Source organism: Xenopus tropicalis, chromosome 8 (assembly GCF_000004195.4).
Source record: "Xenopus tropicalis strain Nigerian chromosome 8, UCB_Xtro_10.0, whole genome shotgun sequence".
Taxonomy (NCBI): Eukaryota; Metazoa; Chordata; class Amphibia; order Anura; family Pipidae; genus Xenopus; species Xenopus tropicalis.
The window spans coordinates 6,023,749-6,048,990 of NC_030684.2; the positions used below are offsets into that span (position 1 = coordinate 6,023,749).

The following is a 25,242-nucleotide window of genomic DNA, read 5'->3' on the forward strand; positions in this document are numbered from 1 at the left end:
TTTAGTTCCCTTCCAGGGATTTTCTAAATGTTGCAATAACGGCTCTCTGAAAGGAGTTTATTAGCGCTAATGCGACAGATTTAGGGCCTGGCCTGGGGGGAGCCATTTTGTTATATAAACTGGGTTTTAATGGGGGGGGGGGAAGGGGGGTAAATCAATGTGAATGGGCAGCCAGGTGTAACTGGGTTATTTAGGGCTGATAAACTCCCATAAACAGGTGTATAAATTCTGAGACAGTTTGCAATTGGTCTTCATTTGTTATTTCCTGTGGTTTTTGAATGATTTAGCTTTTTGTTCAGCGTGGAATTTCATTTTATATCTGTTGCTAGGGCCTGGCTGCCGGGGTCAGCGACCCCCCTTTTGAAAGTTAGAAGGGAAAAAGGCAAATCATTTAAAAACTATAGGCAATAAGAAAGAAGACCAATTGAAAAGTTGCTAAGAATGAGTCATTCTATAACATACTGAACTTTAACTTCCCCTTTAAACAGTATATATTAGTGCAGGGACCTTTATGGTGGACCTGACCCACCACACAGCATCCCACTGATTGATCCTCAGGCTGAATCAGTGCCCTAGGCAACCCGGCCAACCAGCTGCCCACTATTCCACCCCTGCCCCCGCCCCCCTGGGGCAAGTATGTGCTGAGGACCGGGGGGAGGAAGTAATGTGGGGTGAGAGGGAGACTTGGGGGCAGTGGGAGGAGAAGGTTCCAAACTAGGGGTAGGTGCCACCTGGGCACGTGTCTCCTCTGCCCTCCCCTAGTTCCGGCTTTGGGCTGAATGGACAGAAGCCATAGGGGGGTCCATAAAACCACAGGGGGGGCCCATAAAACCATAGGGGGGCCCATAAAACCATTGGGGGGGCCATAAACCCATAGGGGGGCCCATAAACATGCATGGCCAGCAGAAAGAGGGGACACAGATGTTCTTATTGGCCATTCGGTGAGGCTGATAATCCTAAACCCAACAGGATCACAGGAGAACAACCCCACAACTGACCCTACAAGCCCAGGTGGTCAAGCAGTAAGGTCCAAATTGGCCAACTTAAGCCAGACTAGCGGTAACAAAGCAACCATGCTGAGTAACTAGTCTCTAGATAAGTCTACTAAGAAATGGTTCTATTGGCCAAGAACATGGACAACCCAAGACATGTAAATGAATCAAAATGGCACTATTATGGGTTATTCAGACTCTATTGGACCCTTGATTGGCCATTGCCTTGTCAGTCTACTTGCCCTTTACATCTGAAGGCACAGAATGGAAACGATTGGGCAGTGGTGGAACCCTTGCCTTGTCGTTGAACAGAATTGCTTTCTGGTTGGCTGGGACTGAAGCCATTTCTTCAGTTTAGAGATTTGGACAAAAATGGGCAAAAGACGTAGAACAAGGAGACTCGGCATTTAATTAACCATGAAATAAACCCAATAGGGCTGTTCTGCCCCAATAAGGGGTAATTATATCTTAGTTGGGATCAAGTACAGGTACTGTTTTATTATTACAGAGAAAAGGGAATCATTTAACCATGAAATAAACCCAATAGGGCTGTTCTGCCCCAATAAGGGGTAATTATATCTTAGTTGGGATCAAGTACAGGTACTGTTTTATTATTACAGAGAAAAGGGAATCATTTAACCATGAAATAAACCCAATAGGGCTGTTCTGCCCCCAATAAGGGGTAATTATATCTTAGTTGGGATCAAGTACAGGTACTGTTTTATTATTACAGAGAAAAGGGAATCATTTAACCATTAAATAAACCCAATAGGGCTGTTCTGCCCCAATAAGGTGTAATTATATCTTAGTTGGGATCAAGTACAGGTACTGTTTTATTATTACAGAGAAAAGGGAATCATTTAACCATTAAATAAACCCAATAGGACTGTTCTGCCCCAATAAGGGGTAATTATATCTTAGTTGGGATCAAGTACAGGTACTGTTTTATTATTACAGAGAAAAGGGAATCATTTAACCATGAAATAAACCCAATAGGGCTGTTCTGCCCCCAATAAGGGGTAATTATATCTTAGTTGGGATCAAGTACAGGTACTGTTTTATTATTACAGAGAAAAGGGAATCATTTAACCATGAAATAAACCCAATAGGGCTGTTCTGCCCCAATAAGGGGTAATTATATCTTAGTTGGGATCAAGTACAGGTACTGTTTTATTATTACAGAGAAAAGGGAATCATTTAACCATTAAATAAACCCAATAGGGCTGTTCTGCCCCAATAAGGGGTAATTATATCTTAGTTGGGATCAAGTACAGGTGCTGTTTTATTATTACAGAGAAAAGGGAATCATTTAACCATTAAATAACCATAGAGGACAAACCGACATGGACGCATCCCGCGAGGAGTCGATTTCATTAGCTAATTTTATTGTCACTTATGGGGAATTTTATGACTTGAGGTTTAGACCTGACTTTATTAATCCTGTCAAATCCAAGGGAGGAAAAACGACGGAGTTGAGTTTACGGCCCCTAATAAATCCCCCACCCCCCAGAAGCCTCGCGGAGACCCGCCCCATTGGTCCTATTCCTTCCCCTATAAACGTGTTTCATTGGCAGAATCCAAAAGAAGAGGAAAAGTCTATATTTTGTAACCATTCACAGCTACGCGTTTCGCGCCGGGGCAAAAATAAATATTTGAGGTTTGCGGCAATAACGATGATTTAAAGGGGCATAAAAGGACACTAATGGTTACAAACAGCGATTTAGCGGTGATTCTTGACCTAACCCTGCGCTTTAATCACAGCCTGCGCATCGCATTTCATGCTGATTTGGGAAAATACAGGAAATATGCCATCAGCCAACGGTGCAATTCTCACTGGCTCGAAGGGAAATTATATAGTATCCAATTTATAGTTATTGTTTGTCTTTTCCCTTCAAACCAACACACAACAGTCATAATTCTGTCCTGAGAATGGGGCGTCTCTATAGCCCAGAGTAAAACTGCTACTGTAGCCCCTCCCTCCCATATGTATAAATACAGATATACAGAGAAGGAATGTTCTGGGCACACAATAAGCTGTACCCCCATACTGTACTGTCTAAGGGAAACTCTATGGCACCCCCTACCCATATGTATAAATACAGATATACAGAGAAGGAATGTTCTGGGCACACAATAAGCTGTACCCCCATACTGTACTGTCTAAGGGAAACACTATGGCACCTCCTACCCATATGTATAAATACAAATATACAGAGAAGGAATGTTCTGGGCACACAATAAGCTGTACCCCCATACTGTACTGTCTAAGGGAAACACTATGGCACCCCCTACCCATATGTATAAATACAAATATACAGAGAAGGAATGTTCTGGGCACACAATAAGCTGTACCCCCATACTGTACTGTCTAAGGGAAACACTATGGCACCCCCTACCCATATGTATAAATACAAATATACAGAGAAGGAATGTTCTGGGCACACAATAAGCTGTACCCCCATACTGTACTGTCTAAGGGAAACACTATGGCACCTCCTACCCATATGTATAAATACAAATATACAGAGAAGGAATGTTCTGGGCACACAATAAGCTGTACCCCCATACTGTACTGTCTAAGGGAAACACTATGGCACCTCCTACCCATATGTATAAATAGAAATATACGTAGCCAGTGATTGGCAGAGGAAGTGTTACAGGGTATAATCGCTCCGTGTATCATACTAAGTGGCATTAGCAATCTGACATTATCCCGGTGCCGCTGCAGACCAGAGACTAATAGCCGCATCCCGGTGACTTCTGAAAACACCCCAGGGCAAAAACGGAATTTTAATAGGCATAAAGAGCATTCAATCAGGATATAATATTACATTTGCAGGAAAAGAGGGGGAAATATTTTAGCGGTGATGGGTCGGGCTGACTTTAATGTACAGATTAGTGCTGCTCGTCCCTCGGCTCCTCTCGCTCATCTGACAAGGTTAAACGGCAAATGGACTCGGGGGTTCCAGGTCAATGACAGCAATCTGCCCCGGCACAGGGTCTCATTGGGGAGGGGGCAGTAGGGCACGGTGACTATGGATAGAGGGGAGCAATGGGGTCACTCCTGCCCCCCGGGGGCGCTATATACATAAAGAGTCCCAGTGTCCAGTATTCTGTACCAAACTGTGGTTCTTTTGGATCAGGCATTTGTAGGTACCAGGCTGAAGGTTCTACACTTGCCCCACCCTGGGAATGCTATTCTGTCTGTAGGCCCCAACTGTTGGGGTTGAATCTGAGGTGTAACTAGGGTTGCCACCATTCTAATTTTGAACACACCCACATACATCATGGCCCTGCCCCTTATATCATAGCCCACCCCTAAACACCACCCCAAGGATCAGGGGTTTTAAGGTACCAGGCTGAAGGTTCTACACTTGCCCCACCCTGGGAATGTTCTTCTGTCTGTAGGTCCCTACTGTTGGGGCTGAATCCAAGATGTAAGCCTTTCACACCCCCATACATCATGGCCCTGCCCCTACCATCATTGCCCACCCCTAAACTCCACCCCCTCAGGATCAGGGGTTTGTAGGTACCAGGCTGAAGGTTCTACACTTGCCCCACCCTGGGAATGTTCTTCTGTCTTTAGGCCATCATTCCAAGTTTGAACACACCAACATATATCATGGCCCTGCCCCTTATGTCATAGCCCGCCCCTAAACACCACCCCCCTCAGGATCAGGGGTTTTTAGGTACCAGGCTGAAGGTTCTACACTTTCCCCACCCTGGGAATGTTCTTCTGTCTGTTGGGGTTGAATCTGAGGTCTAACTAGGGTTGCCATCATTCCAAGTTTGAACACACCCACATACATCATTGCCCGCCCCTAAACACCACCCCCAGGATGAGGGATTTTAAGGTACCAGGCTGAAGGTTCTACACTTTCCCCACCCTGGGAATGTTCTTCTGTCTTTATTCCCCAACTGTTGGGGTTGAATCTGAGGTCTAACTAGGGTTGCCATCATTCCAAGTTTGAACACACCCACATACATCATTGCCCGCCCCTAAACACCACCCCCAGGATCAGGGATTTTAAGGTACCAGGCTGAAGGTTCTACACTTGCCCCACCCTGGGAATGTTCTTCTGTCTTTATTCCCCAACTGTTGGGGTTGAATCTGAGGTATAACTAGGGTTACCACCATTCCAATTTTGAACACACCAACATACATCATGGCCCTGCTCCTTATATTATAGCCCGCCCCTAAACACCACCCCCTCAACCCCCTTGATGCCACTGGCCAGTTCCACAACAAGGAGAATGCTTGGTAAATAGAGGCCAATGGGCCTCACTGTGGCCTTTAACATTGCTTCTGAGACTGCCAATGGGCGCACAGACCACCCACAGGACATACGAGGACACGTATCCCATGTATCCGAGGTAGAACATTACTGGGGCATTAGTGGCAGCTTTTTCCTCACTTCACTAGAGAAAGCGCCCCAATTATCACTTCTTGGCGCCCCAAGTGTTGCAGTGCCCTGGCTCCCAATGTATATGATTCCTCTGTGTATTTAATGGAGAAAGGAGAGAACAAGAACCCTGGGAACATACTCATTCTGAGCCACATAAACACCCGTTTGTATTGTTCCTGAGTGATTTATGGTTTGGGGAGAAGCAGCGACGGGTCATTAGGGAACTCAGTTACTGTGTATTGTAGTCCGACCCCCCCCCCGACATTCCATGGTACCTGTTATTGGAAGTCCCTGCCCCAGTGAGCTTACAATCTAAGGTCCCTATCCCATTCCCATCAGTCCCTGCCCCAGTGAGCTTACAATCTAAGGTACCTATCCCATTCCCATCAGTCCCTGCCCCAGTGAGCTTACAATCTAAGGTCCCTATCACATTCCCATCAGCCCCTGCCCCAGTGAGCTTACAATCTAAGGTCCCTATCACATTCCCATCAGTCCCTGCCCCAGTGAGCTTACAATCTAAGGTCCCTATCCCATTCCCATCAGTCCCTGTCCCAGTGAGCTTACAATCTAAGGTCTCTATCACATTCCCATCAGTCCCTGCCCCAGTGAGCTTACAATCTAAGGTCCCTATCCCATTCCCATCAGCCCCTGCCCCAGTGAGCTTACAATCTAAGGTCCCTATCCCATTCCCATCAGTCCCTGCCCCAGTGAGCTTACAATCTAAGGTCCCTATCACATTCCCATCAGCCCCTGCCCCAGTGAGCTTACAATCTAAGGTCCCTATCACATTCCCATCAGCCCCTGCCCCAGTGAGCTTACAATCTAAGGTCCCTATCACATTCCCATCAGTCCCTGCTCCAGTGAGCTTACAATCTAAGGTCCCTATCCCATTCCCATCAGTCCCTGCCCCAGTGAGCTTACAATCTAAGGTCCCTATCACATTCCCATCAGTCCCTGCTCCAGTGAGCTTACAATCTAAGGTCCCTATCCCATTCCCATCAGTCCCTGCTCCAGTGAGCTTACAATCTAAGGTCCCTATCACAAACATACCCACAAACATACAGAGGCAAGGGGCAGACTAATGGTGGGGAGAACAAAAATCCATTAAAATAAGAAATCCCTTATTCCTGCCCATAAATAAATCAAGGCTTTGTGCCTGCTGGCGAGACACGGGGAAGAAGGTGTCCTGGACACCAGAAACCACACATTAATCATATTTCTGCAGTCCGAGAAAAAAACATGTGAATTTAATTACAAAACTTATATGTACAAAACATCGATGGTAATGCAATAAGGGAACCTAGTCAATAGCATGGGGCCACAGGAAAGGCCGGCGCTCGCCCCCCGCTCAACATTTTTATCTGAGATTGCATTACCGTTAATGCATTGCACATACAAACTTTCTGACTGCATTGATTTCCTTTGTACAGCTTAAAGGCAAAGTAATGCCAAATTGCCACTTTGTAGCCGAAGTAAGGCATTACATTCTAACTGCATTTATAGATATTATCACACCATATTTTCCCTTTATAACATAAAGCCCTATTATACAGATAGCTAGAATCTCAGCCATAAAGCAGGGCAGGACTGCTGCTTACAATGGGGGGATCAGATAGGATCTGTGCCACTGTGACAGAATGCTCTGTTATACAGATAGCTAGAATCTCAGCCATAAAGCAGGGCAGGACTGCTGCTTACAATGGGGGGGATCAGATAGGATCTGTGCCACTGTGACAGAATGCTCTGTTATACAGATAGCTAGAATCTCAGCCATAAAGCAGGGCAGGACTGCTGCTTACAATGGGGGGATCAGATAGGATCTGTGCCACTGTGACAGAATGCTCTGTTATACAGATAGCTAGAATCTCAGCCATAAAGCAGGGCAGGACTGCTGCTTACAATGGGGGGGATCAGATAGGATCTGTGCCACTGTGACAGAATGCTCTGTTATACAGATAGCTAGAATCTCAGCCATAAAGCAGGGCAGGACTGCTGCTTACAATGGGGGGATCAGATATGATCTGTGCCACTGTGACAGAATGCTCTGTTATACAGATAGCTAGAATCTCAGCCATAAAGCAGGGCAGGACTGCTGCTTACAATGGGGGATCAGATAGGATCTGTGCCACTGTGACAGAATGCTCTGTTATACAGATAGCTAGAATCTCAGCCATAAAGCAGGGCAGGACTGCTGCTTACAATGGGGGGGGGGATAGGATCTGTGCCACTGTGACAGAATGTTCTGTTATACAGATAGCTAGAATCTCAGCCATAAAGCAGGGCAGGACTGCTGCTTACAATGGGGGATCAGATAGGATCTGTGCCACTGTGACAGAATGCTCTGTTATACAGATAGCTAGAATCTCAGCCATAAAGCAGGGCAGGACTGCTGCTTACAATGGGGGGATCAGATAGGATCTGTGCCACTGTGACAGAATGCTCTGTTATACAGATAGCTAGAATCTCAGCCATAAAGCAGGGCAGGACTGCTGCTTACAATGGGGGGATCAGATAGGATCTGTGCCACTGTGACAGAATGCTCTGTTATACAGATAGCTAGAATCTCAGCCATAAAGCAGGGCAGGACTGCTGCTTACAATGGGGGGATCAGATAGGATCTGTGCCACTGTGACAGAATGCTCTGTTATACAGATAGCTAGAATCTCAGCCATAAAGCAGGGCAGGACTGCTGCTTACAATGGGGGGATCAGATAGGATCTGTGCCCTTTAAATGGATCAGTATAGGATTTCTTTACCCCCATACTTAGTAGTTAAATAAAATCTCTAATTCCGAGCTTGGTTCATTCTAGGTCCAACAGCAAGCTCCTCCCACGTGAGAAGGACGAGGGCCGAGGCAGAAGGGAATGCCCCCCGCTAGGTTGGGAGACCAACTGATCAGGGCTCCTACCTACGGAACCATCACCCCGGCTCACCCCGAAGGTACAGGGATTATTGTAACGTATGGCTGAGCCGGCTAAAGTGCTGCATTAACTTCCAGTATCCAGTGCAACTAATAGAGTTTAACCCCTTACTGAGCGAGATGGGAAAGGGGCAACTAAGGTCAGGCTAGTATTCCTACTGTCCCAACGCAGAAACTCCCAACCTCACTTACACTGACTATAGCGGGGTGACTGTTACCCCAATGTTTCTATATATCTGTAACCTTGTTATGGGCTAAGGGGGCCCAGCCTGAAGGCCAGTTAGGGGGGGATTTGGGGTGAGTGCTTATTTGTGCCCTGGGTACCCCTGGAACTATAGCGGGGTGACTGTTACCCCAATGTTTCTATATATCTGTAACCTTGTTATGGGCTAAGGGGGCCCAGCCTGAAGGCCAGTTAGGGGGGGATTTGGGGTGAGTGCTTATTTGTGCCCTGGGTACCCCTGGAACTATAGCAGGGTGACTGTTACCCCAATGTTTCTATATATCTGTAACCTTGTTATGGGCTAAGGGGGCCCAGCCTGAAGGCCAGTTAGAGGGGGATTTGGGGTGAGTGCTTATTTGTGCCCTGGGTACCCCTGGAACTATAGCGGGGTGACTGTTACCCCAATGTTTCTATATATCTGTAACCTTGTTATGGGCTAAGGGGGCCCAGCCTGAAGGCCAGTTAGGGGGGGATTTGGGGTGAGTGCTTATTTGTGCCCTGGGTACCCCTGGAACTATAGCGGGGTGACTGTTACCCCAATGTTTCTATATATCTGTAACCTTGTTATGGGCTAAGGGGGCCCAGCCTGAAGGCCAGTTAGGGGGGGATTTGGGGTGAGTGCTTATTTGTGCCCTGGGTACCCCTGGAACTATAGCAGGGTGACTGTTACCCCAATGTTTCTATATATCTGTAACCTTGTTATGGGCTAAGGGGGCCCAGCCTGAAGGCCAGTTAGAGGGGGATTTGGGGTGAGTGCTTATTTGTGCCCTGGGTACCCCTGGAACTATAGCGGGGTGACTGTTACCCCAATGTTTCTATATATCTGTAACCTTGTTATGGGCTAAGGGGGCCCAGCCTGAAGGCTAGTTAGGGGGGGATTTGGGGTCCAAGTGTTATTAACATTGGTGCTATGGGGACAGGGGAAATAGACATCTATAAACTGATTGAAAGGCAACATTAATTCAGTTCAGCCCAAGGAACAAGGCAAGACGCTCGTTATTCAGACGCAGCCAAAGCAAACACCTTCCTTCTGTGAAGCCTTTGGCAAAACTCATTGTGCCGTTCCAGAACCATTCTCTTCCCAAACAGTTTATCCGCACCCTTATCCCACGGATCATTTGCAACTTATACCTCAGTTGTCACAGGCAACATTTGGCTCCCCGGCCTCAGTGTCATAGGGAAACAAATCTGAGCTTTGGTGGCTTGGGGTTTGTTAGAGAGACAATGAGACTATACACTCCTACGTTACATGGCAAACATGGTTAAACCGGGAAAGGATTGAGGTTATCTCCATGCAAACACCAGAGCTACTGTATAAATACAAATATACAGAGAAGGAATGCTCTGGGCACACAATAAGCTGTACCCTCATACTGTACTGTCTAAGGGAAACACTATGGCACCCCCTACCCATATGTATAAATACAAATATACAGAGAAGGAATGTTCTGGGCACACAATAAGCTGTACCCCCATACTGTACTGTCTATGGGAAACACTATGGCACCCCCTACCCATATGTATAAATATAAATATACAGAGAAGGAATGTTCTGGGCACACAATAAGCTGTACCCCCATACTGTACTGTCTAAGGGAAACACTATGGCACCTCCTACCCATATGTATAAATACAAATATACAGAGAAGGAATGTTCTGGGCACACAATAAGCTGTACCCCCATACTGTACTGTCTAAGGGAAACACTATGGCACCTCCCTCCCATATGTATAAATACAAATATACAGAGAAGGAATGTTCTGGGCACACAATAAGCTGTACCCCCATACTGAGAGGAGGTGTGTGTGTGAGCTCCAGACTGTGAGGGTTTCCCAGGCCCTTTTTGGGTCTGGGAGGAGTGCTTTTTACCTGCAAACTTTGCAGGTTGTGAGGATTTCTCTCAGGAGAATTATTTTTTCTGCAATTTCCCCAAAAAAACTTTCCTCAAAAGAATGAGGAAGAAAGTTGTGGTAACTCCGGGTAAAGGAGTGAGGATCTGCCTGAGATCCAGCAGGAAGGCTGCTCCCCCCAATCTGGCAGCAGCGGCTGAGAGCAGTGAGGTGCGCAAGGAGGTGAAGGCCATGGCTAAGAGTGACAAGGAAGGAGAAAGTACCGGCACGTGCGGCGTTCCATCTGTAATGGAGGTCCCTGAGCGAGCGAACACCCTGGACGACCAAGCCGAGGTTACTGCAGAGAGTTGCAGTTCTGCTGCGGAAAACGGCAGTTCTGTTGCTGGGAGCTGCAGTTCAGAGGCAAGCCAGGAAGCTGCTGCAAGGCATGCTGGGACCCAGGAGGGAAGTGCTGCAGGCTGCGAGGCAGCCATGGAGAGTGCTGAGGCCGCAGGCTGTGTGGCTATGGAAGTGGCTGAGGAGGCGCTGAGAGAGAGCTCTGAGACTGCTGCAATGGCCCAGGTAGGAGCAATGCACCTGTGTGATGGGGGAGAGACAGCTGCTAGCAATGGCGCTGGGAAGCCAGAGACTGTGGGCTCAGCTGGGCCCAATCAGACCCAGATCATCAGGGCTCTGAGAGACATCAGTATTCTGGAGGAGAAAAGGAACATTTTGGAGGGGAGTATAGACAATATGGTGGCTGGACTGGGGGCCCTTAGGGGGGCACAGAGAGCAAAAGCAGTTGAAAAAATTGCTTATTTAAACAAAGACTTGGAGGACATTGAAAGTAACATTACCGGGGTTCTGGCAGTTATAGAGCCCTGGAGAGAGCTTTATCATAACCGCAGGAGGTTCCAGGAAATGGAGAGAAACCAACTGAAAAAGGGTTTTAAAGACTCTTTTGCTTTTCCTAAAGGGACTGTGACTCCTGCGGGTGGGAATGGGGGTCCGTCATGTGCGGATTCCTGGGATCCACTGACTAATTCTTTGCCATGCAATAATGTTAATACTGTGAGTGTGTCTGGTGGGAGTGTGCCTCATGTGAGTGTGCAGTGTAACAAGGCTGCTGGGAGTACTGGTATAGCTGCTGGGAGTACTGGCATGGCTGCTGGGAGTACTGGCATGGCTGCTGGGAGTACTGGCATGGCTGCTGGGAGTACTGGTATGGCTGCTGGGAGTACTGGCATGGCTGCTGGGAGTACTGGCATGGCTGCTGGGAGTACTGGCATGGCTGCTGGGAGTACTGGTATAGCTGCTGGGAGTACTGGCATGGCTGCTGGGAGTACTCGTATGGCTGCTGGGAGTACTGGCATGACTGCACCATTGACTGATAAAACTGTATGTGATGCTGCAGCAAGAGTGGGTGATAGTGGTGCCACAGAGGGTGCAGGGAATCCCCCTGTAAATACCGGGAGTGAAGGGGCACAAGGGAGGAGAGGTGCCTGGGACGGTAAGAGACTGTTTCAGCAGAATGTCTCTATGGCGGGTGAGAGTGCGGCCAGTAGGAGGAAGAATGTAGTGAAGATCAAGTGGGTGAAGGAGAGGGGTGAGTTCCCGGGGCGCAGGTTTGTGGGCAGGAATCTCATCAAACAGTCCCTGGGTTTTACCCCTGCAGACGTAAGTGGGCTGATAAGTGTCACAGACACTGAGTTTGATCTTGGCTTCAAACTGTCTCAGGGGTTGGATGATTTCTGGCGCAGGTATGAGGGTAAGAAAGGCGCCCCAGAGTGGGAGGGGTTTAGGGTGACCCCAGTCTCCAGGCCCGACACCAAGACAGTCACCATCATGTTTAAGACTGAGTCTGTGCACCCGGATGACGTGCTGATCTGGCTAAAGAGACAGTGCACCGTTCTGTCCCCCTTCACCCCACTGTATGATGAGGAGGGTTTCTGGGTAGGAGGGTGGAAGGTGCAGGTCAAACTGCACATGAATCTCCATGTCCCCAAGCATCTCCCCAATTCCTTTTTTATTGGGAAGGACAGGGGCGTTTGTTTCTACCCCGGCCAACCCAGGGTGTGTTTCAAGTGCGGATCAAACAGGCACTTTGCAGTTAAATGCACAGTTGTAAAGTGCGCCCTCTGTGGTGAGACTGGGCACCCCAGTAAGGAATGCCAGAAAATCCGCTGCAATTTGTGTTTAAAGTTAGGCCACGCCCACAGCTCTTGCCCCGACGCCTGGCACAATATGGTGGCAGAATGTTCTAATTTGGAGGAGGAAATGAGCCTCTCAATGGAACTTCTGGAGGAAGGGGATCAAACCTCAGAGGTAGTGGAACCAGAGAGGGAGGCTGTGCAGCCTGAATCCTCTGCCCCAGTTACTAAGGTGGTGGGTGGGGCACAAGGGAGGTTACCCAAGGGGAACAGTGGGAAAAAGGAAGGAGAGCAGAGGGTCAGTAAGCCTAGAGGAGAAGGGGAGTGGAGTGTGGCGGGGGGAAAATCCTCAGAGAAAAATAAAAACATTCCCCCAAAAATGACGGTAGCAACAGACAACAGATTTGTCCTGCCAGATGGTAAAACCTGGGGGGATCTCGCTGAGGAAGAGGAGGAGAGGCTGCGGGAGGAGGAGAGGAAAGAGGAGAGGAAGGCTAGGGCCTTGGCAAAGAAGGACAGGAAAAAAAGAGAGAGGAAAGAGAGTGGGGAGGAGAGTCAGGAGGCAGAGTCCCCAGGGGAGGAGGTGGTGGTTGACCTGGAGGGGGCAGAGAGTACCCCAAAAGTTCAGGTGAAAAGAAGGGGTGATGAAGGGGTTGGTGGTAGGCAGAAGCAAAACAAGACCTAATGATGGATCATCCTATCCCATTCCTTACAGCCAATGTCTGTAGCATCAAGAATAGGAAGACCAGATTTTTGGCTTTTGATTTTTTTAGAAAGGTGGAGGCTGAAATCCTTTTCTTGCAGGAGACCAGGCTCACAACCAGAAGTGAGATTTTTGAAGCCAAAAGAGATTGGTGGCACGGGCCCTCCTTTTGGTCTATTGCTGAGGAGCCGGCAGGAGGGGTAGGAATACTTTTCAAAAATGTTCAGGGGTTGGAGATTAAAAAAATCATAGAAATCCAGGTTGGGCGTTGTTTGATGCTTGACATTGTATTCCAAGGGAATCTGATCAGATTGATCAATGTGTATGGCCCCCAGGGGCCCTCAGAGAGAAGGGAACTCTTATTAGAGATCAAACCGTACCTGTATACATCAAGTCCAGTCATTTTGGCAGGGGACTTCAACCAAGTCCTGAGGGCAGTAGACAGGACTGGCAGATTCTGTAAATATGAGGGTTCATTTATGAATAAGTTGGCTGAGGATGCGGGTTTAGTAGATGTGGCCACATGGGGGGGTCGGGCAGGCAAACATACGTATTTCTGTGGGCAGAGAAGCAGCAGAATAGATATGATTTTTGTTAAGAAAGGTGAATCCTTTACAGAGGTCTGTGAGAAGGCCGTTGAGTTCTCAGATCACTCGGTACTCTCCTTTCTGTATGGTATCCGGAACCAGCCCAAGATTGGGAGGGGTTTATGGAGACTTGATGTAGGTTCCCTGGAAGGAGAACAGGCAGAACAATCTTTTGAGGATCTGCTGCTGGTGCAGATATCAAAGGTTGAGCTGTATGATTCTCTATCTGTATGGTGGGATGCAGCCAAGGATTCTTTCCGGTCCCTCTTCAAGTCTATCTCTTATAAAAAAGGGAGGGAGAAGGAGAGGAGGTACCAGTCCTTGAGAAAGGAGCTAGAGATCTGTATTTCGGAAGGGGAGGGGGCTGAAAAGCGAAACCGACTCAAGCAACAGATCAGGCAACATCAGTACAGCCGGTACAAGTCTTTGGTTCTGGAAAGAGACTATGGGGCTTCTGTTTGCCCAGATCCTTGCCAGAACTGCAAAGAGGTTGTTGAGAAAAAGCTGGTTGAGGGTCTTTATGACTCCCAGGGTCATTTTCATAAGTCAAGGGAGGGGATCTTGGAAGCCGTTAGATCTTACTATGTTGGGCTTTTCAGGGAAAGAGTTTTGGATAAGGGAAAGACCGAGGCTTTCTTGAAGGCGACCCCAGGTCCCAATACTGATCATTTGGATTTTTCCACTTTGGAAGCAGAAATAACACTGGAAGAGGTGATTCAGGCCATAGACAAACAGCAAAAGAAAAAGGCCCCAGGGCCTGATGGTCTAACAGCTGAGTTTTACAAAAGATTTAAAGACAGACTTGCTCCTGTTCTTGTTGAAGTCTTCAATGAGAGTTTGGAGAAGGGTAGTCTTCCTCCCTCTATGGGATACTCTTCCTTGATCCTGCTTTCAAAGGGGAAGGACTCAAGGCATGTTGAGAATTGGAGGCCCATTGCTCTTCTTAACACTGACAGAAAGATTCTTGCAAGAATTCTCTTTTCAAGGCTAAGTAAGTTTGCTGGCACTTTACTATCTTCTTTTCAGTACTGCACAGTGGAGGGACGTAGCATTTTTGGAGCAGTCCTTACAATAAGAGAGGCCTTAGAGAGGTGCAAAGTCCATAAATGGGGAAAGTATCTCCTGACCTTGGACCAAGCAAAGGCTTTTGATAAAGTTAATCACCAATACCTATGGGCTGCTTTGCTGAAATACGGCATTCCGGGTCAGTTTGTCAGATGGTTACAGACTTTGTATCAAGGGGCAAGAAGCTTTCCATTGATTAATGGTTGGAGAGGCAAAGACTTTGAGGTGGGAGCAGGGGTAAGACAGGGGTGCCCTCTCAGTCCACTTTTGTATGTGTTTGCTCTGGACCCTTTCCTAAGAGCATTACAGCATAGTGCATTGGAGGGTGTTCGGTTTCCCTTGAGTCAGCCCTTTAAGTTAGTAGCCTACGCGGATGATGTGACCATTGTTCTGTCTAGACCAGAGGAGGCGTCTATGGTAATGGAGCACATCAGAAGCTACTCAGAGGCCTCTGGGTCTCTTGTCAACCAAGAAAAATCGGAAGCTTTTTGGGTCTTGGAGGAAGAGCCGGGTTTCCAACTAAAAGACTTCCCTGTAGCCCCAGAGAGGGTTAAGATCTTGGGTGTAAAATTTGGGAAGGGCGATGATGCAAAGGCAAATTGGGATGAGAAACTGAATGCCTGTGCAGCAAAGGTTCAGCGATGGAAGGCTTGGAGGCTGACCTATAGGGAAAGGATTAACGTTATCAAGTCTTTCTTGGTCCCTCTGCTTCTGTTTGTCTCTCATATCTTCTTGTTGCCAGAATCTTTCTACGCAAGAGTCCACAGTCTGTTCTTCCAAATGCTCTGGGGGAGCAGACTGAACCCAGTTAAAAGGGGAGTAACTTTCCTGCAGAGAAAGGAGGGAGGTTTGGGCATGCTGTGCCCGGTGGCTTTCTTCTGTGTCATATTCCTCAAATGTAACCTTGGGGGTATGGCTCAGGGGAACGACTCTCTGTGGGAGAGCAGTATTAGGGCCTGGGTATCGCCTTTTGTCAAGGACTGGCTGCTCAATGATAGGCTGAAGAGTGTCCGGATAAGAGGAGGTTGTGTCCCACCCCATGTAGCTCAGGCCTTGAAGCTCATTAGGAAGTGGCACATAGGGATGGAGGAACTCAAGTCTGCCCCTAGGAAAAACATTTATTTCAGGATTTTGGAGGTTTTCTTTTGTGTTCCCCTTGCTCTGAGAGACTGCACGAGCGAGACCCTGGCTCTGAGCCTAAAGTTCCTAAACAGTAAGAGACTGCCCAAAAAGTTTCAGGATAATGCTTGGCTCTCCCTCCAGGGGAAACTGTTTGTCAGGGGGAACCTACGGTATCTGAATGTGGGGGACAGGGAATGCCCCTGGGGCTGTGGCACGGATGAGACCCAGGAGCACTTTCTGTTAGACTGTGTCATTACCAAGAGCCTCAAATCTTCCCTGGCAAATACTTTACACTTGGGTTTTTTGGAGAACTTGAATTATACGGAGATGGCGTACGGGATAGTGGGGCGTGAGTGTGCTGGCGCGGTAACTACGGAAACCCTGTATCTTATAATATCTGTTATGCGCTATTATCTGTGGCATATGCGCTGCAAGTTAACCCTCAGTCAGAAGAGAGAAGCAGTGGGGCAAGTCACAGGGGCAATTGTAAGGGAACTTGCTTTCATTAAATCCAGAGAGACTGAGCGAAAGGCAGAGAATGTTGCACTCTGGGTAAATGTACATTTTCATTTGTGATTCTTCTTTGCTTCTGAATTTCATTGAGTAATAATGTGATGCATTTTTGTTTGCATTTCTGTTTCTGAAATGTTTATATTTTACTTGTAATGTTTTTACTTTCAATAAAATCCCTACCCATATGTATAAATACAAATATACAGAGAGGGAATGTTCTGGGCACACAATAAGCTGTACCCCCATACTGTACTGTCTAAAGGAAAAACTATGGCACCTCCCTCCCATATGTATAAATACAAATATACAGAGAAGGAATGTTCTGGGCACACAATAAGCTGTACCCCAATACTGTACTGTCTAAGGGAAACACTATGGCACCTCCTACCCATTTGTATAAATACAAATATACAGAGAAGGAATGTTCTGGGCACACAATAAGCTGTACCCCCATACTGTACTGTCTAAGGGAAACACTATGGCACCCCCTACCCATATGTATAAATACAAATATACAGAGAGGGAATGTTCTGGGCACACAATAAGCTGTACCCCCATACTGTACTGTCTAAGGGAAACACTATGGCACCCCCTACCCATATGTATAAATACAAATATACAGAGAAGGAATGTTCTGGGCACACAATAAGCTGTACCCCCATACTGTACTGTCTAAGGGAAACACTATGGCACCTCCCTCCCATATGTATAAATACAAATATACAGAGAAGGAATGTTCTGGGCACACAATAAGCTGTACCCCCATACTGTACTGTCTAAGGGAAACACTATGGCACCCCCTACCCATATGTATAAATACAAATATACAGAGAAGGAATGTTCTGGGCACACAATAAGCTGTACCCCCATACTGTACTGTCTAAGGGAAACACTATGGCACCTCCCTCCCATATGTATAAATACAAATATACAGAGAAGGAATGTTCTGGGCACACAATAAGCTGTACCCCCATACTGTACTGTCTAAGGGAAACACTATGGCACCTCCTACCCATATGTATAAATACAAATATACAGAGAAGGAATGTTCTGGGCACACAATAAGCTGTACCCCCATACTGTACTGTCTAAGGGAAACACTATGGCACCCCCTACCCATATGTATAAATACAAATATACAGAGAAGGAATGTTCTGGGCACACAATAAGCTGTACCCCCATACTGTACTGTCTAAGGGAAACTCTATGGCACCCCCTACCCATATGTATAAATACAAATATACAGAGAAGGAATGTTCTGGGCTTTATAGGCCGAGAGACATTACAATTCAATTGTGCCCACTTGATGCTTCACCTTCACTTGCTGTTTAATATTTTAACTTCTGAAAAAGCTAAAACAATAAGACGGATCATCAATTACTCAATACACCAGATACCCGCTTGGCAGGCCGGCTGGCACACAGCTGCCCACAATGCAACATAAATGCCTCTTAAAAGGGAAGGAGCACAGGCGCAGGATCCAGATTAATGAATCAGCATGTAATGGCGTCTCCATTTAGAGTAATTGGAGGGAAGTGCATCTCACATAGAGAACACAAAGTACTTTCCTCAAGTTTTTTTTTTTTTTTTTTTGCCGGGGATAAGCAGCTCTGAATAATTCATATTGTACAACTGCAAATATGATTTAAAGGTGACACACCGCGCGCTCCATCCCGCCGCCAGGAGGGGCTGAAAGGCGTCGGAAGCCTCATTTGTATTTGCCAAAATTGAAAAAAGCCAAACGTCAACATTTTATTCACATATAGATAATGAATTCACAAAGGAACTTGAGAATATGAAGGACAAATAACCCTACCCCCTTACGGTCAGTACCCAGTTACAATTGGTACTCCTGGTACATATTCCCATAAATGTGCCCAGAACATTCCTTCTCTGTATATTTGTATTTATACATATGGGTAGGAGGTGCCATAGTGTTTCCCTTAGACAGTACAGTATGGGGGTACAGCTTATTGTGTGCCCAGAACATTCCCTCTCTGTATATTTGTATTTATACATATGGGTAGGGGGTGCCATAGTGTTTCCCTTAGACAGTACAGTATGGGGGTACAGCTTATTGTGTGCCCAGAACATTCCTTCTCTGTATATTTGTATTTATACATATGGGTAGGGGGTGCCATAGTGTTTCCCTTAGACAGTACAGTATGGGGGTACAGCTTATTGTGTGCCCAGAACATTCCCTCTCTGTATATTTGTATTTATACATATGGGTAGGGGGTGCCATAGTGTTTCCCTTAGACAGTACAGTATGGGGGTACAGCTTATTGTGTGCCCAGAACATTCCTTCTCTGTATATTTGTATTTATACATATGGGAGGGAGGTGCCATAGTGTTTCCCTTAGACAGTACAGTATGGGGGTACAGCTTATTGTGTGCCCAGAACATTCCCTCTCTGTATATTTGTATTTATACATATGGGAGGGAGGTGCCATAGTGTTTCCCTTAGACAGTACAGTATGGGGGTACAGCTTATTGTGTGCCCAGAACATTCCTTCTCTGTATATTTGTATTTATACATATGGGTAGGGGGTGCCATAGTGTTTCCCTTAGACAGTACAGTATGGGGGTACAGCTTATTGTGTGCCCAGAACATTCCTTCTCTGTATATTTGTATTTATACATATGGGAGGGAGGTGCCATAGTGTTTCCCTTAGACAGTACAGTATGGGGGTACAGCTTATTGTGTGCCCAGAACATTCCCTCTCTGTATATTTGTATTTATACATATGGGTAGGAGGTGCCATAGTGTTTCCCTTAGACAGTACAGTATGGGGGTACAGCTTATTGTGTGCCCAGAACATTCCTTCTCTGTATATTTGTATTTATACATATGGGTAGGGGGTGCCATAGTGTTTCCCTTAGACAGTACAGTATGGGGGTACAGCTTATTGTGTGCCCAGAACATTCCTTCTCTGTATATTTGTATTTATACATATGGGTAGGAGGTGCCATAGTGTTTCCCTTAGACAGTACAGTATGGGGGTACAGCTTATTGTGTGCCCAGAACATTCCTTCTCTGTATATTTGTATTTATACATATGGGAGGGAGGTGCCATAGTGTTTCCCTTAGACAGTACAGTATGGGGGTACAGCTTATTGTGTGCCCAGAACATTCCTTCTCTGTATATTTGTATTTATACATATGGGTAGGAGGTGCCATAGTGTTTCCCTTAGACATTACAGTATGGGGGTACAGCTTATTGTGTGCCCAGAACATTCCTTCTCTGTATATTTGTATTTATACATATGGGAGGGAGGTGCCATAGTGTTTCCCTTAGACAGTACAGTATGGGGGTACAGCTTATTGTGTGCCCAGAACATTCCTTCTCTGTATATTTGTATTTATACATATGGGTAGGGGGTGCCATAGTGTTTCCCTTAGACAGTACAGTATGGGGGTACAGCTTATTGTGTGCCCAGAACATTCCTTCTCTGTATATTTGTATTTATACATATGGGTAGGAGGTGCCATAGTGTTTCCCTTAGACAGTACAGTATGGGGGTACAGCTTATTGTGTGCCCAGAACATTCCCTCTCTGTATATTTGTATTTATACATATGGGTAGGAGGTGCCATAGTGTTTCCCTTAGACAGTACAGTATGGGGGTACAGCTTATTGTGTGCCCAGAACATTCCTTCTCTGTATATTTGTATTTATATGGGAGGGAGGTGCCATAGTGTTTCCCTTAGACAGTACAGTATGGGGGTACAGCTTATTGTGTGCCCAGAACATTCCTTCTCTGTATATTTGTATTTATACATATGGGTAGGGGGTGCCATAGTGTTTCCCTTAGACAGTACAGTATGGGGGTACAGCTTATTGTGTGCCCAGAACATTCCCTCTCTGTATATTTGTATTTATACATATGGGTAGGGGATGCCATAGTGTTTCCCTTAGACAGTACAGTATGGGGGTACAGCTTATTGTGTGCCCAGAACATTCCTTCTCTGTATATTTGTATTTATACATATGGGAGGGAGGTGCCATAGTGTTTCCCTTAGACAGTACAGTATGTGGGTACAGCTTATTGTGTGCCCAGAACATTCCTTCTCTGTATATTTGTATTTATACATATGGGTAGGGGGTGCCATAGTGTTTCCCTTAGACAGTACAGTATGGGGGTACAGCTTATTGTGTGCCCAGAGCATTCCTTCTCTGTATATTTGTATTTATACATATGGGTAGGAGGTGCCATAGTGTTTCCCTTAGACAGTACAGTATGTGGGTACAGCTTATTGTGTGCCCAGAACATTCCTTCTCTGTATATTTGTATTTATACATATGGGAGGGAGCCAATAAGACACTGAGTGCCCAAACCCCTTGTTGCTTTATTACTTGTCACTATACACAACCGAGGCGGAACTACCTATTAAAGCTGCTACATGACCACAAGGTGGCGCTATCATTATCCATACCCTGTGACACCCTGATATGACATATGACAACATTTGTATCTATGTGAAACTTTTTGGAACGTTACAATTACACTGATTTTCGATTCAAAAGTGTGTTACAGTCAGATTTCTTTCATTAAAGGAGAACTAAACCCATGGAACTGTAACTGCACAGAATCAGCCTGCTTATTTATATATCGATTTCCCTTTTAAATATTTAGAATGGTACTTTCCCCGGGTAGCGATGCTTCCCAGCACAGAGACAGGCAAGCTAAGCTGTTTCAGGCTAACTGACCCTATGGGTCCAAGGCAGGGAGGGTTGCTGGGAGTTGTAGTTGTGCCAGGGCTATAGTTGGTATGAACTACAAATCCCAGGATCCTCCAGGATTGGGTTGCTGTTTTATAGAAAGTGAAGCTTAGCAGTATGTCTGTGGCACTAACAAGCCATGGGCACAGGGCAGTGGCACTAACAAGCCATGGGCACAGGGCAGTGGCACTAACAAGCCATGGGCACAGGGCAGTGGCACTAACAAGCCATGGGCACAGGTGAAAGGACAGTGGCACTAACAAGCCATAGGCACAGGTGAAAGGACAGTGACACTAACAAGCCATGGGCACAGGGCAGTGACAGTTACAAGCCGTGGGCACAGGGCAGTGACAGTTACAAGCCGTGGGCACAGGGCAGTGACAGTTACAAACCGTGGGCACAGGGCAGTGACAGTTACAAGCCGTGGGCACAGGGCAGTGGCACTAACAAGCCGTGGGCACAGGGCAGTGACAGTTACAAGCCGTGGGCACAGGGCAGTGACAGTTACAAGCCGTGGGCACAGGGCAGTGACAGTTACAAGCCGTGGGCACAGGGCAGTGACAGTTACAAGCCGTGGGCACAGGGCAGTGGCACTAACAAGCCATGGGCACAGGGCAGTGACAGTTACAAGCCATGGGCACAGGGCAGTGACAGTTACAAGCCGTGGGCACAGGGCAGTGAAAGTTACAAGCCGTGGGCACAGGGCAGTGACAGTTACAAGCCATGGGCACAGGGCAGTGACAGTTACAAGCCATGGGCACAGGGCAGTGACAGTTACAAGCCATGGGCACAGGGCAGTGACAGTTACAAGCCGTGGGCACAGGGCAGTGGCACTAACAAGCCATGGGCACAGGGCAGTGACAGTTACAAGCCATGGGCACAGGGCAGTGACAGTTACAAGCCGTGGGCACAGGGCAGTGAAAGTTACAAGCCGTGGGCACAGGGCAGTGACAGTTACAAGCCATGGGCACAGGGCAGTGGCACTAACAAGCCATGGGCACAGGGCAGTGACAGTTACAAGCCGTGGGCACAGGGCAGTGACAGTTACAAGCTGTGGGCACAGGGCAGTGACAGTTACAAGCCGTTGGCACAGGGCAGTGACAGTTACAAGCCGTGGGCACAGGGCAGTGGCACTAACAAGCCATGGGCACAGGGCAGTGACAGTTACAAGCCGTGGGCACAGGGCAGTGAAAGTTACAAGCCGTGGGCACAGGGCAGTGACAGTTACAAGCCATGGGCACAGGGCACTGACAGTTACAAGCCATGGGCACAGGGCAGTGACAGTTACAAGCCATGGGCACAGGGCAGTGACAGTTACAAGCCGTGGGCACAGGGCAGTGGCACTAACAAGCCATGGGCACAGGGCAGTGACAGTTACAAGCCATGGGCACAGGGCAGTGACAGTTACAAGCCGTGGGCACAGGGCAGTGAAAGTTACAAGCCGTGGGCACAGGGCAGTGACAGTTACAAGCCATGGGCACAGGGCACTGACAGTTACAAGCCATGGGCACAGGGCAGTGACAGTTACAAGCCATGGGCACAGGGCAGTGACAGTTACAAGCAGTGGGCACAGGACAGTGACAGTTACAAGCCATGGGCACAGGGCAGTGACAGTTACAAGCCATGGGCACAGGGCAGTGACAGTTACAAGCCATGGGCACAGGGCAGTGGCACTAACAAGCCATGGGCACAGGGCAGTGGCACTAACAAGCCATGGGCACAGGGCAGTGGCAGTTACAAGCCATGGGCACAGGGCAGTGACAGTTACAAGCCGTGGGCACAGGACAGTGGCACTAACAAGCCATGGGCACAGGGAAGTGACAGTTACAAGCCGTGGGCACAGGGCAGTGGCACTAACAAGCCATGGGCACAGGGCAGTGACAGTTACAAGCCGTGGGCACAGGACAGTGGCACTAACAAGCCATGGGCACAGGGAAGTGACAGTTACAAGCCATGGGCACAGGGCAGTGGCACTAACAAGCCATGGGCACAGGGCAGTGACAGTTACAAGCCGTGGGCACAGGGCAGTGGCACTAACAACCCATGGGCACAGGGCAGTGACAGTTACAAGCCATGGGCACAGGGCAGTGACAGTTACAAGCCATGGGCACAGGGCAGTGACAGTTACAAGCAGTGGGCACAGGACAGTGGCACTAACAAGCCATGGGCACAGGGCAGTGGCACTAACAAGCCATGGGCACAGGGCAGTGACAGTTACAAGCCATGGGCACAGGGCAGTGACAGTTACAAGCCGTGGGCACAGGACAGTGGCACTAACAAGCCATGGGCACAGGGCAGTGACAGTTACAAGCCATGGGCACAGGGCAGTGACAGTTACAAGCCGTGGGCACAGGACAGTGGCACTAACAAGCCATGGGCACAGGGCAGTGACAGTTACAAGCCATGGGCACAGGGCAGTGACAGTTACAAGCCGTGGGCACAGGACAGTGGCACTAACAAGCCATGGGCACAGGGCAGTGACAGTTAAAAGCCGTGGGCACAGGGGCATTAGTATATAGTGGAATGCACAAGTCACAGAACAACTTGGCTCCATGTGGCTGAAGTGTTTCCCCGGGTAAAGTTTCCCCACTTCCTGGCATCAGGGAGGGGGGGCTGGAGCGAGTGGCACTGCCCATATCCCTGCCCAGCACCCACCCCACCCACACTGTATCCCTGCTGCAGGATGTGAGTAGCACCAAATGTGCTGCAGCCCCCAGTCCCTCTCGTGCAAAGTGCTGCATCAGTAAAGTTGCCCACGTACCTGCATGGAGCACCCATGGATCCGGGCAGCAGGGTGCCTTACGCCCAGCCTGGCAGCGGGTAGGGACAATCAGGCCTGCGGCAGGGGCACCCCTGGCAAATTCTGCCTCTCTCCTTGTGTTTCAGCAGCAGGAAGTGACTCCAACTCACATGGACTTTCTCTGGCCTCACCCACCATGACAACAGAGATTTTAAAGGGACAGGCTCCCCATTTCTGCCCATGCCCAGAGACCCCAGGGGGGGGCAGATTCCTCCTCTAACTGGGCAGGCAAATTAAAGGGACAGTAATGTCGAAGCTCTAAATTGCTCCAAAGTGAAAGACAAAGCTGCTTCATGTCCAGACATCGGTGTTATTGTTTCATTCGCTCGCGGGATAAATACAAATATCGAGTTTAATAGAACGTAAGGGGAAGCCATTTTCCTTGTGAATTGTATCCCTTTCCACTTGCCCCGCCCCTACCTGAAACTGTTTCCGGATAACGTCCCTTGTCTGAAAATGTAGCTCCATTCTGATAAAGCCTTATATTATATTTTTGTTTTAAACACCATCATAAATATGTATTTATTCGGCAAAACGGATTAAAGATGGCTGCCCACGGCAGAACTAATAGCCAATATAAAAAACAGGACTTCTGCTTTAAAGACACACTTTTCACTTGTGCAGGATAGAAATAGATCGGACGGCAAGTCAAATCCCTAATTTTTATTCTGTGGTGTTACTGATCCTTTAACCCACAATGCACTGGGTTCAAATGGTGTCATTTAACAAGAAGCCACTGTGACAGAATGCTCTGTTATACAGATAGCTAGAATCTCAGCCATAAAGCAGGGCAGGACTGCTGCTTACAATGGGGGGGATCAGATAGGATCTGTGCCACTGTGACAGAATGCTCTGTTATACAGATAGCTAGAATCTCAGCCATAAAGCAGGGCAGGACTGCTGCTTACAATGGGGGGATCAGATAGGATCTGTGCCACTGTGACAGAATGCTCTGTTATACAGATAGCTAGAATCTCAGCCATAAAGCAGGGCAGGACTGCTGCTTACAATGGGGGGGATCAGATAGGATCTGTGCCACTGTGACAGAATGTTCTGTTATACAGATAGCTAGAATCTCAGCCATAAAGCAGGGCAGGACTGCTGCTTACAATGGGGGGATCAGATAGGATCTGTGCCACTGTGACAGAATGCTCTGTTATACAGATAGCTAGAATCTCAGCCATAAAGCAGGGCAGGACTGCTGCTTAC

The 25,242-nt window shown here is 47.6% G+C and overlaps 1 protein-coding gene across 2 annotated transcripts in view; it reads right to left on the minus strand.

Moving 5' to 3' along the window:
* nacc2 (NACC family member 2, BEN and BTB (POZ) domain containing) overlaps positions 1 to 24,115 on the minus strand; it is an 86,757-nt gene extending 62,642 nt beyond the window's left edge. Inside the window, exon 1 of one of the 2 annotated variants that reach the window (XM_012967898.3) lies at positions 23,995 to 24,115. The gene's annotated coding sequence lies outside the window, so the exon portion shown is untranslated. Of the gene's footprint in view, positions 1 to 10,654; positions 10,725 to 23,994 lie in introns of those variants that run through there. The other variant, XM_031906864.1, reaches the window with a different exon arrangement.
* Positions 24,116 to 25,242: the final 1,127 nt, after the last annotated feature.